The following is a 7,500-nucleotide window of genomic DNA, read 5'->3' as shown; positions in this document are numbered from 1 at the left end:
AGCAAATGAACCTTTAATTAATAAACGCGTCCAGCTCAAAATAAGTTTAAAGTTACCATTTACAAAGAGAAAATAAAACAGTTCAATTTCGTCACTAATAAACTCAGAATCAAATAAACTCTGGTAACTATATCCTCCACTTTTCAGGCGACTTTGGTTATAATTTCTCTCAACAGATGGCAGCCCAAGTTATATTTACACAAACACGATAAAAGGGGAAACCTTGTGACTCGGCCGAACGTATTTTTTCCTTTCCTTATCACACCCTCTCACGTTCAACCAACCAACGAAAATTAATCTATATACAGGTATTATCTGATACTCAGAAAACATAACGAAGAGGAAAGGAAAATCTATTTAACAATGCGATCAAAGAACATTTTTTGACATTAAAAGTAAGGATACCAGATGTGTTAACTAATATGGATAATTATATAGTTCAAAGATGAACGTGAAAACAGAAAAAAGATAAAACACCTTTGTAGAGGGATCTGTACATAACCTTTACATAATCTTATTGAATAATATTGTAAGATTTTGTATCGCACAGCATTATTATTATTATTATTATTGTTGTTGTTGTTGTTGTTGTTGTTGTTGTTTTTGTTGTTGTTGTTGATAGCCAAGCTAAAACCCCATTTGGAAAAGCAGGATACTATAACCCCAAAGGGCTCCAACAGGGGAAAAACACCCCAGTAGAGGAAAGGAAATAATAAAATAAATAAACTACACGACAAGCAATGAATAACTATTTATAAACCACTCTATATGCGGGCAATTTCCTCGTCATTAATTCCAATCAAAATATTTTCCAATCTCTTGCAGATACGGATAACGAGTGACAAAGAGCCAGAAATATAAATGAAACATGTTATTTATCTCTTGCTCCGGACTCATTTCAATTGTCCCCGAGGGCGCCATGTGGGATCTCGATTTAGAAGTCAGTTGGCTAATCTGAATACCAAATGTTGCAAAAGAAAACGGTCGCTTCATCCAGAGATAAAATCCATTTATAAATAGAAGTGTGGAGACTCACTCATTCGGTCTGTCAGAAATCAATCTGTGCCTTACTCAGGGTGACCTTCCAATTGGCATTAATCTCTTTGCCATAAATAAAATTCAGCTACACGTTCAAGATTTTCTCTTTATCCTGAAAGGAATATGAGAGAGAGAGAGAGAGAGAGAGAGAGAGAGAGAGAGAGAGAGAGAGAGAGAGAGAGAGAGAGAGAGAGAGAAAGTATAATAGACATCCAACGGTGGCGGTTTATTCCCGTAGAGTTTTCGTCTGTTTTCGGCGAACCATATATACAAGGCGGTAAATAATTAAACTTTCTGGAATGGACGATTTCTAACAATCATTTACTGGAAAACATCACGAATATATAAGAATTAAAATTTGCCCGAAAGAAAAAAAGAAACCTTCAGAAATGTACGATTTCTAAGTAAATGATTAAGACTTATTTGTTGCAAAGCATAAAGAAATATAAAAGAATCAAAATTTTCTACGTGTAAAAAAGGAAACTTAGGAATGTACGATTTTAAGTCACTAATAAAATATGTTTTTTTTTTTTTTTTGCAAAGCATAAAGAAATATAGCAGAATTAAAATTTGCCCGGTTGAATTTTTTTATTTTTTCAGAATGTGCGATTTCTTAGTTATTTGTTGCAAAACATCAAAAGGAATATATAGGAATTACAATTTTCTCGGTGGAAAAAACTTTTCAGAATGTACGATATTCCTTGGTAAATAAAGAAACAGTTATCTGTTTTAAAGCATCAAAGGAATATAGAGTAAATAAAAAGGAATAAATTATCTTTGTGAATAAACATAAATAATATATACCTGTTCTTTCACTTCCCTTGACCTAATTAACTTTTATCATCGGTAGTTTTCAAACGAGTTTTAGCTAGTATCTATTAGATTTGCATATGGGAGACTTTTATATAATGTAAATAGATACTGAAATTCGATTATTTTTCCCCACTAGAATGGAATGAAAATCATCTGATTAGAATTGTAAATGGTTCAGTTTAAAGGCAGAGGCAAGGAACAGGACAATGCATTGGGAATTGATATATATATATATATATATATATATATATATATATATATATATATATATATATATATATATCTATATATATATATATATCTATATATATATCTATATATCTATATATATCTATATATATATATATATATATATATATATATATATATATATATATATATATATATATATATCTATATATGTAAATATATATCTATCTATATATATATATATATATATATATATATATATATATATATATATATATATATTTATCTATATATATATCTATATCTATATCGATATATATATATATATATATATCTATATCTATATATATCTATATATATATATATATATATATATATATTATATATATATATATATCTATATATATATCAATATATATATATATATATATATATATATATATATATATATATATATATATATACATCTATATATCTATATATATATGTACATCTATACATATATATATATATATATATATATATATATATATATATATATATATATATATATATATATCTATGTATATATATATATACAATCATACATCTATATATATATATATATATATATATATATATATATATATATATATATATGTATATATATACATCTATATATATATATATATATATATATATATATATATATATATATATATATATATATATATATATATACATCTATACATCTATATATATATCTATATATATATGTATATATATACATCTATACATCTATATATATATATATACATCTATACATCTATATATATATATCTATATATATATATCTATATATATCTATATATATATATATATCTATGTATGTATATATATATATATATATATATATATATATATATATATATATATATATATATATATATCTATATATATATATATATATATATATATATATATATACCTATATATATATATATATATATATATATATATATATATATATATATATATATATATATATATATCTATATATATATATACATATATATATATATATATATATATATATATATATATATATATATATATATATATATATATCGATATATCTATATCTATCTATCTATATATATATATATATATATATATACATATATACATATATATATCTATATATATATATATATATATATATATATATATATATATATATATATATATAGCTATCTATATATATATATATATATATATATATATATATATATATATATATATATATATATATATATATATACATATATATCCTGCTTTTCCAACTAGGGTTGTATCTTAGCTAATAATAATAATAATTACTATTATTATTATCATTATTATTAGCTAAGATACAACCCTAGTTGGAAAAGCAGGATATATATATATATATATATATATATATATATATATATATATATATATATATATATATATATATATATATATATATATATCCTGCTTTTCCAACTAGGGTTGTATCTTAGCTAATAATAATAATAATTACTATTATTATTATCATTATTATTAGCTAAGATACAACCCTAGTTGGAAAAGCAGGATATATATATATATATATATATATATATATATATATATATATATATATATATATATATATATATATATATATATATATATATATATCCTGCTTTTCCAACTAGGGTTGTATCTTAGCTAATAATAATAATAATAATAATAATAATAATAATAATAATAATAATAATAATAATAATAATAATAATAATAATAATAATAATAATAATTATTATTATTATTATTATTATTATTATTATTATTATTATTATTATTATTATTATTATTATTATTATTATAATACTGCCAAATTGACGAAAATAAATACGGCCTATAATTATACGAAGGTAAGACAATCAATATTTCAGAAAATCAAAACTGAATAGCATAAAAATTAATAATTTAGTGATAAGATACTGACCATGGTTTATAATAGGCTAATAACACCTAAGACTAAAATAAATACCCAACGGAACGTTACTAAAATTAAAACATAAAATCTAAGGTGTAATATTCCTAGTAAGATATTAATGAAATCAAAACAATTAGTTTCAGAAGTAAATGACTAAATTGAATGATGATGAAATAAAAAAAAATTATGATGTAACAAATTTTAAAGTTAATGGAATCAAAAAACAAAATTTAAGATGCAACAGACCAAACTGAACGATGATGGAATTAAAAAAAACAAATTCAAGATGTAATAAAAACTTTAATGTTGATAACAAAAAGAAAAACAAATTAAGATGCAACAGACACAAGTGAACTATGATGAAATTGAAAAATCAAATTCAAGATGTAACAGACCAATTTTAATGTTAATGAAATGAAAAAAATCAAGTTTAAATTTAAATTTAAGATGTAATAAATCAAACTGAATGATGATGAAATCAAAATTGAAAAACCCAAAACACCCTTTTTTGTGTCAAGAGCAACAAAGTTAATCAGAATGATAATTAAAAGGTTTTCCCCAACGTCCAATCTGGGGAAAAAAATCGAGCAGATTCTTGCACATCAAAGTCTGGTTCTCACTTCAAAGACGTAAAAGGAAAATGAAAAAATAAAATAAAAGAGTTTTGGAAAAAACTTGTTTTCAACGAGACCTTTTCAGGTGGGATCCTTTGAAGCTTAGATGAGTCATTAGGCTTCAACATATTTTTCTCCGAGTGACAGATACTGCAATGAGCGATTCCTAAAGCTTCTATTATTTCTTAAAAGTTTTTCTTTTATGTCTGGTTGAATTTATAGAATCTGGGTCGTATAGCCTGGTGCTTTGGCCGGGGAGGTCATTCAAGACTAGCCTCCAGGCTAGTACTGTGGTGACGTGTTCGCCTAGCTTTCGCATGGCAGCAGATCGATCCCAGCCGGGACCGGGAGTTTAAGCTGTTTACTGGGGATGCTACTGCTGTGGTTGGGCACCACAGTGGAGGGGTTGAGCTTGTCCAGCTGACGTTCTGGTGACCATCTATACTGATGAAACTCGAACTGAAAGCGGACACATTTAACCTTTAGGACTGAGGTGCACATATAGGGGGGGGGGGGGGGGGGAGGGGAGGTTGAAAAGCTTCTATTATTTCTTAAGGCTTCTATTTTATGTCTGACTGAATTTATAGAATCTGGGTCATATAGCCTGGTGCTATGGCCGGGGAGGTCATTCAAGACCGAGAAGTAACAAGCGTGGGGTATTGCTGCATTTGCAAAATGAGGTAACATTTTTTTTTTTTTGTGAGAAATGTATTTACCCTAATCCCCAAAGAGTCATACGCTAAACAACCGATATATCTTCTTTATACAATATATATGTTTAATTTCCTTTGGAGCAAACATAAACAAACATTCATACAAATACAGGTTACTCAGCTACAATAGAGTAAAGTATGCGAGACCTTCCAATTGTACCAACCGTGTGTCACACAATTGTACATAATTCCTTTTGTATATAATATGCTTGTATCTTCGCTCTTCCCTCGCACTCAAACGAACATGAAAATTCATGTCTGCTGTTTTGCTCTGAACATTGTCTGTCTCTCGAACATGTTATGTCCTGTTGCCTTGAGGTTTTGTATATAAAGAAGAGTGTTCCTTAATATATAACTCAGTCTATTGCATCCTGCCTTTGAGTTCACAATCCTCTCTAAGGCTCCGTCACATTGGTGACCCCGGAGTGACTCGCTCCTCCCGCCTCTCCCCCCCCCCCCCCCTTCCACCTCTCACCGTTACTATGACGCCATCAACGCATACCTTCTGCAGCAGTACTCGCCGTCGCCAGCCGCCCGTATAGCAACGCCTTTTCAGCTCTCTCAACAACCGTTGGGGGACCGAAGGGCTTCGCTCACCCTCGGGAAAATGACCAGTATCACTCACCTGCAACCTGCCGCAGACGGCTCTCCTCGTGATGTGAACCCACTTCATGACCTTCAAACCTCCATCAACGCCTCCACTCGTGACGAAGAGGACACCTATTCAACTTCAACCGAAGCTGACGTGAATGCCGTAGGACACGCCTATGAAAGCCGTAGGACACACGCCTATGAATACCGTAGGCCTATGAATGCCGTAGGCCTATGAATGCCGTAGGACACACACGCCTATGAATGCCGTAGGACACACGCCTATGAATGCCGTAGGACACACGCCTATGAATGCCGTAGGACACACACGCCTATGAATGCCGTAGGACACACACGCCTATGAATGCCGTAGGACACACACGCCTATGAATGCCGTAGGACACACTCGCCTACCCCGTGACGAGCCGGAGCGGCAACAGCCACCCATCATCCACCACTCGCTTGCACCCTAACCAACGACTTCTACAGCCACTCACTGTCGCTAATCGGCGCAGTTTTTACTACTACCTCTCCAGATTCCGGGCACCTATTTAACATGTTCAGTATGTCATTTTTAGAGTGGGAGCCATGTACCAACCGTGTGTCACACAATTGTACATAATTCCTTTTGTATATAATATGCTTGTATCTTCGCTCTTCCCTCGCACTCAAACGAACATGAAAATTCATGTCTGCTGTTTTGCTCTGAACATTGTCTGTCTCTCGAACATGTTATGTCCTGTTGCCTTGAGGTTTTGTATATAAAGAAGAGTGTTCCTTAATATATAACTCAGTCTATTGCATCCTGCCTTTGAGTTCACAACCCTCTCTCGGCTCCGTCACACAATATAGAAATCAAAAGGGAGAAAAATATTAACAAAAACAGCTCATGCAACAAAGATGGACATAGATCACCATTACGGAGACACGGACCCAGAACAGATTGGAATATATTTTAGTCACGGGAGACATTCCTCTAAAGATGTAGACAGACGTTGTAATGTTTTAACGTTCAGAGGTTTAATATTTTAATGTCCAAAGGTTTATGTTTAACGTGTAGAGGCTAATATGTTAATGTTTAGAGGTTTAATGTTTTAATGTTTAGAGATTTAATGTTCAGAGGTTTGATATTTTAATGTTTAGAGGTTGAATATTTTAATGTGTAGAGATTTAATGTTTTAAAGTGTACAGATTGAATGTTTTAAAGTGTAGAGATTTAATGTTTTAATGTTTAGAGGTTTGATGTTTTAATATTTAATGTTTAATGTCTGGAGATTTTTTTATACTTAGAGGTTTAAAGTTCAGAGGTTTGATGTTTTAATGTTTAGAGATTTAATATTTTAATGTGTAAGATTTAATGTTTTAATATGTGGAGGTTTATGTTTTAAAGTGTAGAGGTTTAATGTTTTAATGTGTAGAGGTTTATGTTTTAAAGTGTAAAGGTTTAATGTGTTAATGTTTAGAGGTTGAATGTTCTGATGTGTAGATTTAATGTTTTAATGTGTAGAGGTTTATGTTTTAAAGTGTAAAGGTTTAATGTGTTAATGTTTAGAGGTTG

The sequence above is a fragment of the Palaemon carinicauda genome, chromosome 31 (genome assembly GCF_036898095.1).
Source record: "Palaemon carinicauda isolate YSFRI2023 chromosome 31, ASM3689809v2, whole genome shotgun sequence".
In the NCBI taxonomy this organism is placed as follows: domain Eukaryota; kingdom Metazoa; phylum Arthropoda; class Malacostraca; order Decapoda; family Palaemonidae; genus Palaemon; species Palaemon carinicauda.
Note: the sequence above shows the minus strand (reverse complement) of the source record.